Here is a 12,679-nt window from a genome sequence, read left to right as displayed (position 1 = left end):
GGTGGTGAAGGACATTAAAGCAGAGGGAGGCTGAAAAGCACATTGCTTAGGAGTAAAATGGCATGGAACGACAGTGTTCTTATGGAGTCTTTGCTGTGGAAGGGAGGCACAAATGAAAAAAGAACAGTTAGATTCTGGCAAGGCAGGTGTTCCCCCACGAGCAAATAAATGACCCAGCAAAGTAAATAAAACCGGCTTTACACTCTCCACCTGTGTTTGGGTTTGTGTCCACTAAGTGGTTTCCAAACTCTTGAGCTTCGGCGTTTCAACTCAAACAGAAATAAAAGACAAGCTCGTCTCAGGCTGTTTAAGGGGATCCAAAGTGTGACACGGAAGTGTGTCGGAACATTTTTACACCACAGAATAACCCCCTGGAGAATATGAACCTCCTAATCCCTACATCTCTTTGCTTTTCTCTGAACGCCCACTTCCCTGAGACTCCCGTCTGCTCTGACTTTCTAACTCGCCGTGACGACTGAGGAATGAAATGAATGAACGCATCAGTGGAGGAGGGCGGGGCTTCTGCAACCACTGATCAAATTTAATCTCAAACAGATGACGGGGGCTGGTTCTAGTTGGGTTGTTCGGTTATCGGCTCGCCTGTATATGTGTGTGTGTGGCAAATGGTGACAAACCTCTTTTGTTTCTATGAAGACGTTTGCTTCTGGATGCGGCAGTGACAGCTGCAGCGCAACTGACGGGGAGGGGGTGGGTGTGAAGGGCAGTTAAAAAGAAAGAGTGGAGTATTTAGCATGTTTGACATGCAGGCCACGGGTCGGCCCATGCAAACCGGCGCGACAGAGGAGTGCGGGCCTTCATGGATGCAGAGCACAGAGGTTGAAATTAAAGTAGTACATTTGCTGCATCTGATTTGGGGGCTACATGTTGCCAGGTTGGTTCTTATCCTCCTGATGACTGTTCCACTTTGAGAACACACCTTTTGCACTCATCCTTGACTATTTTTTATGCGTGGCCCAGTTTTTCTTCACCCCTATAGTCTGACCCCACCCCACCCTGATACACACTCTTCACCTGGATTAGGTTTCAGTGAAGGCACAGACGGGAATGCACAAGTGGAGCCCGTGAATAACCCAGACGTTTTTTGTGTTTGGGTCTTTGAGTCGATCTCTGTCGGGGACACAACACGGTGGAAAAGTTGCAAAAACTCTGGAAACATTTAAGGAAAGAAATAAAACTGTGAATGTAGAAACTGTAGCTGGACTCTACTGCCCCCCTGGACTCTAGAATGGGAGGAGAAAAAAAGGACAGCTCACTGCTGATAAGCCTCTTTCTCTGCTGACGACCAACAGTCCCACCCCCTCTCTGCTTACCTCCATGCCTTAGTCTTTGTTTGACTTCATTATTTTACTCTTTGCAGAGAGCCTTTTTTGTTCTGTGTGGATAGATGGTCTTTCATGCCGGATTACCAAATAATATAAAGTTTATCCTTTTTGTTTTGTTAAAAATCTGGTGTCTTAACGAAAATTATCTGCTGTTGAAACAAGCAGTAAAAAATTGGAGCCTGAGGAATTCTGCCTTTCTGGTCAGCGCGGGATTATTGCCTTCGTCCCAGCGTTCGGCTAATATTTTGTTTTGAATCCTCCTCTGCGTGGCTGCTTTTCTCTCCGACTCAACGCCTTCTCTCATCACCTCGGCTCTGCTCTTCTTTCACTCTCTCCATGGGGTTTTTCCTCCTTTTTGAGGGGGGGCTTTAGGGAACCAGCTTGATTGGAGCACTTCCTGTGTTTTTAATACCAGCGCAGGAAACTGAACAAACGGAGCTGAATTCAAACACAAACAGCAAGTGACGAGGGGGTGGGATCTACAGAGGGGGGGAGCAGTGAGAGTGAGAGGCAGAGAGGGAGATTTTTTTTAGCAGCTGCAAACCATTTCAGCTGTGTGGCTGCACGAGAGAAAAAGAGACCAGGGAGAAAAGAAAAGGAAAGAAAAGAAGGAACTAAGTAGAGGAGCGAGACGTTTCATTGAAAGAAGAGGAGCGCGGTTTGCGTGGCACTTTGTTTCCTGCTGCACGCTCAGTCGGGAGGAGAAAGAGGACTGCAGGGAAAGCGTGAAACAGAAGGCGGCGTGTCCCGGGGTTGTCTGGTGCTGGAAGGGCTGTCTGAGACTTCACCCTCTGGATATAGTCCCACGACTCGCCGCTTGCCTTCCGACTCGCCTGGCTGGTCCAGGACCAACCCCTCCTCCTCCCCCCCCTCCCTTCTTTTTTCAATCTACCCCCTGATGCCCTCTTTCACTCCAGCCTCGCCCCCTCCAAGAGCCTTTCGATCTACTGTACCAGCTCTCCCCTGGAGCTGTTCAGGAAAGAAAGAAGATAAAAGAAAGGAGTTGAAGCGTCAGTGGGGATTTCTTGACGATAAAGCAGATTGTTCCTTTCTTTGTTTGAAATTTAACTGTTTTCTTGACATGCTGGACTGCTAGCCAGACCTTGGAGATGATTCCGGTTTGACATTGTCAGAAAATCCTATGGACTGCATGAACCTTCACTGAACTACACAACAAAAGTGGCTTGCTTATTATTTTTTTCTTTTCTTTTTGTTGTACGTATCCCAGTAGGATGGATATTTTGTTGCTTTCTATCCAAAAAGTTTTTTAGAAAACATGGACTATTGTGCTTTTCTGCTCAGTGCCCCCACACAGCCTTTCTTTTATATAACTGAGTGGGTTTTCTCACCTTAAAAGGAGCCATTTTTTTTCACTTTCCTGGCTGCCTCACACTGCAACTGCTGAAGTTGTCCGAGCTCTCTTTGCCTTTTCCTGTTGTGCCACGATGAAGGCAAATGGAGCAGAGAGGAAGGAAGCAAGAGCTTGAGGACGAGGAAAAGAGTGGTCAAGAAATGAGCTGCTGTACACGTACAACAACATGAAGGAGAGGGAAGTGCTGTGGATTTGTGACAGCAAAACAAAGGGGTGTTATCTGAGCAGTACTTACCTCACACTGGACTTTGTGCTTCACAGACATGGAGATGATGACTGTGCGCTCTCATTCCTAACGGCTTTTAAAATAAACGCTGGTGATTAATATGATGCAGAGTGGGAGGACGGTCTCTCCAACTCCCTCCCTGATGCCACACTGCATCTCAGAAAGACCGAGGAAATGCTCATCAGTGGAAGTGACATAGCAAGGATGCAGGAATGCATCAACAACTGTGGATTATAACAATTTGAATATTTTCTAGAATGTGAAATCTGAGGGACTTGTTGACTCAGCCACATGGACTGTCTGATTGTGTGGACTACTTGAGTAAAGAAAAGTGCAGGTAAAGGACATCTTTTTTCACACCTGCCCCTATTTTTGTATCTTTTCCGGGTAATTCTTTAAAGTTTTCAAACCTGAAAAGAATTCTAAGGAAGAATGGGGAAGCCCCTGAGCCGCCCGGACTGTCTGAGGCAGAGCCCTCGTTGCCTCGGAAAAGGTGATGAAGATGAGGCATACATAGAGGACTGCTATGTGCCCCAACGATCGATTTATGATACAATGCGAATTAATGAACAGATAGACCAAGGAACCAAGCTCTGTCAACCTTCAAGGACAACTCTAGGCTCTGGTGTGGAGAGTAGGGGAGAGGGAAGTACACTGTCGAGCAACGGCACCATTGGAGCTGATTTAGGTGGTGTCTTTCTATGTCGACCTGCAGAAAATCCTGGGGGAGTAAAGAAATTGGACGAGAGGGTGATCTTTGATGCCCTAAAGCTAACAGGTGATGCTCAGATTATGTCACCACCAGTTGGAATTATTGGGTCCAATCTACCAATGGCTCCTTCTTCATCTGGAGCTGGTAGCGTGGCCGCAGTGGCCAAGAGGCGGCATCAAGGTGGAGATAAGAAGGACAACCCCAACCGACGTTCCTGGAAAGCTTTCATGCCCCCGAGTTTCCCGGAGTTTGCAGAAAGACTTGAACTCTCATCTGCTGAAGGAACAGAGAAGCGTTTGTCTGGAGCGGGAAGTCCTCTTTCTCCTCTTCAACCTGCCCCCTTTAGTCTCACCCCATCTACTCCTACCTCCTCCACACCCTCCTTAACTCCATATGTTCCTTCTCCATTGTCATCTGCACCACACACTCCTCCCGTGTCCATCTCACCTTCCTTAACACCCACACTTAGCCCTTTGCCTGCTCAGCAGCATCCTCTCAGTAGGCAAAAGCACCCTGTACTGCAGAGGCAACAGAAGCAGACTCACGTTCTGTCATCTCCTTTGAAGGAGCATTTACCTGCCATTGGCCAGACTCAAGCACCTCAGGTGTCTGGAAACGCACCAAAACAAAGCCCAAGCACGTCTCGACAGGCTCAACTGAAGAGGGAGGAGCACAGACGGACTGCCAGCTCCTCTAAAGCCGCAATTAGACACATCCCAGAGGAGACTTTTGAGGCCATTAAGAACTCAGATTCTGAGAGGGACTCTCCTCTTTTGGACCAAGACCAAGGAGATAGTGCCCCTCTTCTCCCACCCAAACCTGTCTTCTGCCCCCCCACTAAGGCCCGCACATGGCCGCGCAGTATAACAGGAAAAAGAAATCAAGCCAGCCTGAGACACAACTTCCCTGTGCTACCTCCATTACCCCCTTTGTTAGGAGAAGATAACAGCACAGATGAGGAGTCACTTTATCTTTTAGACCCCCCATCTCCCTTCTTGAAGGAGGAAGAGGGGTTTTTGTATGGGGGTTTACCCCTCTCCCCCTGTATCAGTCAGGAGGGAAATGAAGAAGGGCTGCTGGGATGGGCCTCTCCTGGATGTGAGCTCAGAGAACGCACAGCGTCTGAACTTAAATTTGAAGAAGATGAGCGCAGGATACTTGAGGAACTGGAAGACGAGGACCAGGAGAAGATCAGCACAGAAGCTGAGAGAAAAGAGGAGGTTGAGAAAAAAGAAAGGGATCTAATAGAAGAAGAAATGGCTGAGAGAGAGGAGAGAGAATGGGAGGCTGTTCTTAAAATGGACAATAGGGAGCTAATTACCCAGTCTTGGGACAAGGAAACTCTAGAAGCAGAGGGGTGGGATCTAACTGCCTCTTCTGGGCATTGGCCTCTATTGACCCCACCTACAGGTTTTGAGGGCCTCGGGGCACCCAGTGCATCACCTTGCCTCAGCTCTGGTGCAGAGTCAGATGACCTTTTCCTTGAGCTGGAGAGGCAGTGTCAAGAGGAAGAGGGAGTTGAGATGAGCGTCGACTCCGAGCCACTCTGTGATCCCTACTCTCTCCCCTGTTTAGAGGAAGAGGAGGGAGATGAGGAAGAAAACTGCGTTTGGGTAGATTTCAAAGAAACCCTTTCACAAAATGCAGTCACCTCTGCAGATACTGCTCATGTGGCCTTAGAGGAAACATGCTCTAAGCACATAGATATAGAAAACTCTGAATCTAAGAAAGCACAAGATCATCAAAGGGAACATGGTTTTATTGATGAAGACTTTGATTTTAAGGACAAGGATGCTGTAAAGATGGAAGAAGAGGAGAAGAGCTGTCCAACAGACTCTGCTCTGGGTCAGCTGCTGGAATCTGATTCCAGTGGGGCCTTTGTCGCCCAACCAGACAGAACTGGGCTTAGTGATGTCACCCAAGTATGCGATGACTACAGACCAACTCTGAGTGAGACAGATCTGGATAGTGGAGCTTCATCAGAGCACGATGAAGCTGATTATGAAGAGAGGGCTTCGTCTTTGTGCCACAGCCCCCTGAACCCGTATGCTGAAGAGCAGATGAAGCTGATTGAAGGGGAAATAAAAGCAGAAGAGGAGTCTGTCACTGAGTGGGATGCGAATGACACATTTGCGTCAAGTTTGGACAATAGCAAGGGAGTTCTCTTGGATGACTCCCTTGAGCCTCGGCACATGACAGAAAAAGATATCGACAGTGAATGTAAACAGGATGTTGACCCTCAGACTTCCTGTGGAGACGAGGCTGTCTCCTTAAACCCCAGCGAGCCTTTCATGGTAACAGACTGTGACACAGAAGGATCTTCCGTTGTGTCGGATACTGAGAACTTGGTTTTCTTGTGTGATGTAGCCTCAGGTTTGAACATGCCTGATCAAGCTCCAGATTTGGAAACTGCAATGGGAGTGACAGCTAGCACCCCTAAATCAGACTCTTTTGTTCTTACCCTCCCTCAGCCCACAGACTCAGTCCCTTCTTCTTTATCTCAGTCATCTTTAATGTCCGACGCCTGCGGTGCACAATCGAAAGACTCTGAGGCTTTTGTGATGTCAGATAGTTTTGTTTACCTGGCTGTTTCTGTACCTGCCCAGTACCCCAGTGATTGCCCACCCTCTCCCCTAGGGGACTCCATTCCACCCAGCCCTGTCCTCAAAGTACCCTCCATCCAGAACCCAGGGGGTGAAGAAGATGAGGGGGGGTTCATCCTCTCTCCTGACAGCTTTGTTTACATGGCAGCTCCTGAGCGACCCCAGCCAGGATCGTCAGATATTGGCTCAGCCTGTGAAGAAACTCAGGAACTAGACTTGGATTCCTACTCTGAGGGGAACCAGTCTGGGTTGGACGGAGTGGAATTTTTCCTGGGATCTATGACAGGTGACAGTGACTGGGAGTCAGATGGTTCTACTTTGGATTTTCCTGCTGTGGTGTCTAGAGGACAAGTGTGGGACCAGCTTGAGCCAGGCCTGCTGCAGAACCTATTTGCACAATCTGAGACAAGCCAGCAATCACAAGTGTGTGTACCTGAGGAGGATGGAGCCCAGATAGTGGTTCCATCTTGTTCCACTGACCTTGAAACAACACCTGACAGTAAAAATGAAGAAAATGAACCAGCGTCAGAACAATGTTCTGAGACGGAGACACAGTTGAAGGTATGCTTAAACTTTTTGTTTAGTTTTGTTTTACTTTTTGGAGGTAATTTCATGAAAGTGGGATTAAGCAATAGTTGTAAATTGTTCTAAAGGAGATTGGCTGCTTTTTTACGTATTTTCTGAAGAATATGTTGTTTTGAGGCACTTAACACTTACCTTGAAGGCCGTCTTTCGCAACACAAATTTCAAATACCTCATTTGGTTTCATCATAGGATTTGCTCTAATCTCCCAAAATTGGTCAAGAAAGTAATTCATCTAGCCAAATGAAGTTCTTTAAACTATTTTAAAGAAAGTTTTTGTTTAAATTAACCTTTGAGTGGTTCAATCATAAAAAGTCAACCCAGAAAATAGGTTGTTGCTGCTTTCTGGTAAATGCATCTGTCCTCACATGTCTGAGATATCACTGAGGCTTTTCACCTCATTTGTCTTTGGTGTGAGAAACGTCTTTGAAGACAATACTCCATTTGTATATGGAGAAAAACTTCATGACCACTGTCGGCGTTTATGAAAATGCAATCAGCTGCACTGTGTATACAAGGTTACTGCTGTGTCGAGTGGATCTTTAATGAAGCCTGGAAGATGGGGTTTGCATCGCAGGACTCTCAATCACGGTGACATTTTCTGGATTAGCTCTTGTTTGTGTTGTATGAGTGTTCTCTTGTGTTCCTCTGAAATGTGAGCTGCATGTAAAGCAGTGTTTGTATCTAAGGGTATATTGTTTAACAACCTGTCATACTTTCCCGTTGACTTTACATCTGACCCTTCTGACTCATGTTTGCTTTTTTGTTGGTCATAGACTTTTGATTTCTTTAGTTTTTATAGAAACCTTTAAAATAAGTTAAGTGGTGGGGTATAATACTTCAAAGAGGAGAGACTTTTGTCTATTAGGAGAAAACAGGTGACTTGTGAAAGGGTTCTTAAAGGACCCAGGACAAAACACAATTCCTATCAGGCACGTGTTGCCCCCTCCCCCTGTTGTGTTTGAGGAGTGTGGGAGATCTTTGTGTTTGTTATCAGTCAACGTCTGTTTGTTCTCTGCACTCAGTCCCTCCGGCTTTGGTTTAATGAAGGCAGATATGGTGTGCTGCAGAGCAGATGACCTGACATGACTTCCAGATTGGGGGAAAGAAAAAAAAACAGTCCTGGAAAAAGTTGTTGACATCATAAAATGCTGGTTTGGACCTGAAAAGGGTTGTAGAATCATATCTTCTATGATATACATCAAAACAAAGTTTCCAAAGAAACTGATGTTGTGCTGTGTTTTTCAGGACAAAAGCAGCATTGTTCTTGAGAAGAAAAGTTGAAATCAAATAGTGACTAAAGGCAGAAATGACTGATAGAAAGGAAAACATAAATAGCTGGTTTTTTTTTTGTTTTTTTTCGCTTTTGCTTTTAAAGGTCACATTTTATAGTGGGCATGCAAGCAACTGTTTTGGCTTCTTTAACTTAGAGAAAACCGTTTTTGCTGTGTTTTGAGCATCAGTTAAGTAGGCATTTAGGGGACGAGCTTTTCTTAACATTTTTAAAGACCCACTCCAATGAAAATTATGTTTTTAACATATTCCTGTAGCATTTTTCTCAAGATGGAAGGCCTATGTAAAGAAAATTATGATTAATTTTGCATTTCTAAGTTTTTCTTTATTCAATTTGCTGTGAATCAGGAGCAGACGAAACAACGCTATTGGAAAAAGTTTGTTGCTTGTAGGACCTACTAGTACAAATCACAGGCTCCCTGCTCCGCTCCATTCTACTGCATCTTCATTTTTATATTGATCTCCATTTCTGTTGCCCCGGTAATATTAGGTTGGAGTTGTGAGGGGCTGTTATCTAGCAGGAGAGATGGTAAACAAAGGGATGATGGGAAATGGGGAAGGTTTACTCCGCTCCAACAGTCCCACAACTCAGAGGTACAATTCTAATAAACAACTGCCACTCTGCAGAAACTATGTCCTAGAAAACTAAACAGTTTTTTTGTTTGTTTTGGCTAAAATCTGCAAGAATATTATTGAAATACCACCGGTAACGCTTTTAGAATAGATCAAAAGATGAAAATTATGTTTTTGCTTCAAGTCTTTCATATTATAACAAATCAGGAGTGATGATAAAATGAGCTACAGTCATCCTTCTTTCATTCTGTCCACAAACATCTCTCTGCTCCTGCATGCTTGGATGGCGTTGAGATAAGGAGGTGAGAGTTAAAACTGTGGGTCTGGGTGTTTGTTTGAAAGGTGGGAGGGTGATTGTGCAGTGTGTGAAGCTTAAACTTAGGTATCAGATAAGAATGTTCCAAAACCAAGTGGAGGCCTGCATCTCTGTTGCTGCTGCTCCAAATCTTTGTTGCAGCTTTTTGTATATTTTCACTTTATTGTCGTGCTGCTGTGCAAATCGAAGTTATGCAACAAAACAAACAGGCGGCTCTGATGATCAGTCGCTGATAGGAATGAATTGAGAGATGAAAAGGTGAGAAGGACAGAGAAACTCACTGACAGAATTTAGGAAAACAAAGGAGGAAGCACAGAAAGGGAAGAAGTGTGTGTGTGTGTAGGGAAGTGGTTGTTTTTACCAGGAAGCACCTTGTAGTTCTGCACGAGGCCTTGGAGCGATGATAAGAGAGCCGTACTGGCAGGCGGAGCCAAGCAGAAGGACCCGGGATTAACATGGAGCTCATTGTTAGGAGAGGTGTGTGAGTTTGTGTGTGTGTCCAACAGACAGACAGACAGATGGACTCGCTTTGCATGCTGTCTGAGTTCATACTGACCGACAGACAGCAGGCTTTTCTGAAATGACTTTTTTTTTCTCATGCTGCTCGTGTTTCTGCCTGCAGCTACAGCACTGATATTTTTCAGTTCCTCCACATTTCCTCTAATTTTTCTAAGTTTTCACGATTTGTAGTGTGACTTTGAGCTGCACAGATTTTGCTCTTTAAGCTTACAGTAAACCGATTTACCAGAAAAGTCAAAATTTTTTCTTCGGAACAAACAAGCTCTAAATGGTTTAATGTAACTGAACATCCTGTATCTTCATTTCTGAAGCGGTGGGAGGTAATCGTGGAGCAGAGAGGAGACAGCCAGGTGGCTTCAGCTCTGCGGTTCCCGCATTCGCTCTGATTGATGTGATAATTGTGGATCGCTGCATCCGCCTCCAGGACAAACCAGTGACAAGCAGAGAACTGAGGGGGGGCGGTTTTTCAGGTACTCTGGAAAACATGAAAGCAGAAGCAGCAGCTAATGTTATTCAACTCATGATTGATTCAAATTGGAATTTTGGACGAAGGGAATTATTTTTTTTTTGTTAACTAGTATTATTCCTTTTACTGCATCACAGGGAATAAAGTTTTCTCCAAAATAAAAGCCTACCATACGGTGAACTGTTGATCCTTTTATCTAGAAAAAAAAAAAGCAACCAATGAGGGCGGGGTTTATAGGAAAGCTTTGGCCAGCATGTTTTGAATGCTCCCCACATTTGCATGAGTTGTGTATCAGTCTGTGGTTGGACTGGTAAAAACCTAGCTAGAAAATTGGTCTCCCTATTGTTTGGAAACTTTTTGTTTTCTGTCTGGATTGCTCGCTCTGATTCTCGTTTTTGTTGAAAGAGAAAGGAGCGAGCCAGGAAGGACGGGGCTTGAAAGACAGGAAGAGAGGGAACGCGTGAGGGTAGAGGAGACGGGTGTGACTGTCGCAGGCGTGATGAGGAGTCGTTGAGGTGCTCAATTTTCCTCACAAATTAGTTTCCTTTCTTTTCTTATGAACACTTGTCAACACAGCCAACGTAAAGGTTTTGAGTTTTAAATCATCAACAGTTTTTCCAGTCATGGTTAAACATAGTTTGTGCTCATTCATACACATAAAAATCCAATTTATGTTTATTTATGAGCTTGAGCTGGATGAAAACTGCAGTCCAGTGAACTCTGTAATCGGATCTGTCGTCACAGTCGTCAACTTTAGTAATTCACCTGATTTGTCTCCCTCTCTTTCATTTTCCAGATGGGATGAGGTTGAATTTTATCTCAAAGAATGAAAAAACTGCAGCTTCTTTCAGTTAAACTAATTGAAAGCTAGCATTTTATTCGGTATGGATTTCATGCGTTGAAGGACTCCAGAATCTGCGTGTCATTGCTGCGTGTCCGGGTGATGTTTCCCACACCTGTATCCTCCTGCTTTCCTGACATCCACCTTCATTTTTTTCCACTGGTTGTTTGTTGGTGCAGAAACTGTGACTGAAGAAAGGAAGCCGATGTGGGTTTGCAGTCCAGATGGACAGGCGGAGAAAGAAGAGAAGGACAAGAAAAAGAGTGGGCATCTGAGGCAGGGGTGGTTTTAAAGACTCACTCTGATTAAAAAAAAAAAAAAAAACTTGTACTTGAGGCATTTTTCCTTGTTATACCATCATGAAATTAAGCTTTAAATTGCATTTCTGAGTATTTCTTAATTCAAATTGTTGTGAACATACAAAAAGTTGAGTTGGAAAAAGGATACGTGTCTTAATTTTCCTCGCCTGAGTTGGCATCTATTCTTAAAACTGTAGCCTTAGTACTGCTCACCATTTTTGTTGCACCAATATTGTTTAATAGATGATGGGAAATGGAGGCAGGCCCTATTCTGTGCCAGCAGTCCCGATCATAACTGAGAGGCAAATTTTGAACGAACTTCTGCCGATTTGCAGAAACATGTCCTAGAAAACAATTTTGATTTTGCCTTAAACCAACATGAACAGAATTAAAAGACCACTGAGGAACACTTTTACTTTAAGTGAACTTTAAAAAGAAAAGAGCTAAAGAAGTGAATGATAATGCAGGGGAGGGCTGATGGGTGGAGAAAGTCAGGCTCGGTTTGGAGTGCATGCGTGTTTTGCTGCTTAGGTGGGGAAGAATGACAAGTATGTGGGACTTTTTCCAGAGCTCTGGTTTGGAGGATTCAGACACTCAGAGCTGCAGAGAGAGAAGGAGGAGAGGAGGAGGTGGCTGAAAGAGGAGGGAGAACTTGCAGGAAAACAACACATGACCAGCAGCCAATGCACTTCTATTTCAGCGAATAGGGCAATGATGAATGGGTGCACTTAGTTTATTTTCATTCGGCATTACCCCATGCCCCCCCGTCTTTCTCTCACACACAGAACGTCACAAGGATAAAGGGTGGAGGGGGTCACGGCTGCAGCCATTGTTGTTCTGGCAGACAGACTTCCTGCTGCACGCAGCAGAGACGCCCATCGATACAACACAGCTGCATCCTCACAGAAACACACAAACTGCTCATTCACATTTGACTTCCACCTGCGGTGCACGAGGGATGCGATCTTTGAGGCCAAACTTTCACCAGATAAACAGAAACCTGTGAAATTTGTGGTGCAGAAACTTTTAGCCCCATAAACTTCCAGAAAAGGTCTGCATATGTCAGCTCCTTACAAAGAGGAATGTGTTTGAGCACTACTACTGAGAAGTGCAACCTGCAGAACTTTAATACGGCTTTAGTTTAAAGCCACCAACCTAACATTACCAGTGCAACAAAAATGTCGAGCACCATAGCTGTCCAGCCGTACAGTTTAGAGCCAGATTTTAGCTTAGACGAGGAAAACAAAGATGCACGTGGATCTATTTGTCTGCAAGTTGATGCATCAGAATAAGACAGAGCAGGAAACGTGTGGCCTGCCCAGCGTATTTTCTATGTAACAAATTAAAGCAGATTTTTTTGTGTCTGCTCCTGATTCACCATGATTTGAATAAAAAAAAAACATTTTTATTATCTTTATATATGTCCCTAATCGTCAGAAAAATGCCACAAGAATATAATTTTCTTTAACTTGGGTTTTCAACCACTCTATTCATGTGAGGAAAGTGAACCACAATACATTCTGTTGTCAATTTT

General features: G+C 44.6%; 1 protein-coding gene and 1 long non-coding RNA gene across 22 annotated transcripts in view; one reads left to right on the top strand and one right to left on the bottom strand.

Moving 5' to 3' along the window:
• Positions 1–12,679, top strand: part of macf1a (microtubule actin crosslinking factor 1a) — a 183,721-nt gene that overhangs the window by 143,748 nt on the left and 27,294 nt on the right. The window lies entirely within an intron of this gene.
• Positions 8,181–12,679, bottom strand: part of LOC118599372 — a 7,190-nt gene continuing 2,691 nt past the window's right edge. Inside the window, exon 2 of the long non-coding RNA XR_004948695.1 lies at positions 8,181–10,014. This is a non-coding gene — a long non-coding RNA (uncharacterized LOC118599372). The remainder of the gene's footprint in view (positions 10,015–12,679) is intronic.

The sequence above is a fragment of the Oryzias melastigma genome, linkage group LG11 (assembly GCF_002922805.2).
Source record: "Oryzias melastigma strain HK-1 linkage group LG11, ASM292280v2, whole genome shotgun sequence".
NCBI classification, from domain to species: domain Eukaryota; kingdom Metazoa; phylum Chordata; class Actinopteri; order Beloniformes; family Adrianichthyidae; genus Oryzias; species Oryzias melastigma.
The sequence above is the reverse complement of the archived record's forward strand: the minus strand, read 5'-3'. Positions and strand labels throughout refer to the sequence as shown.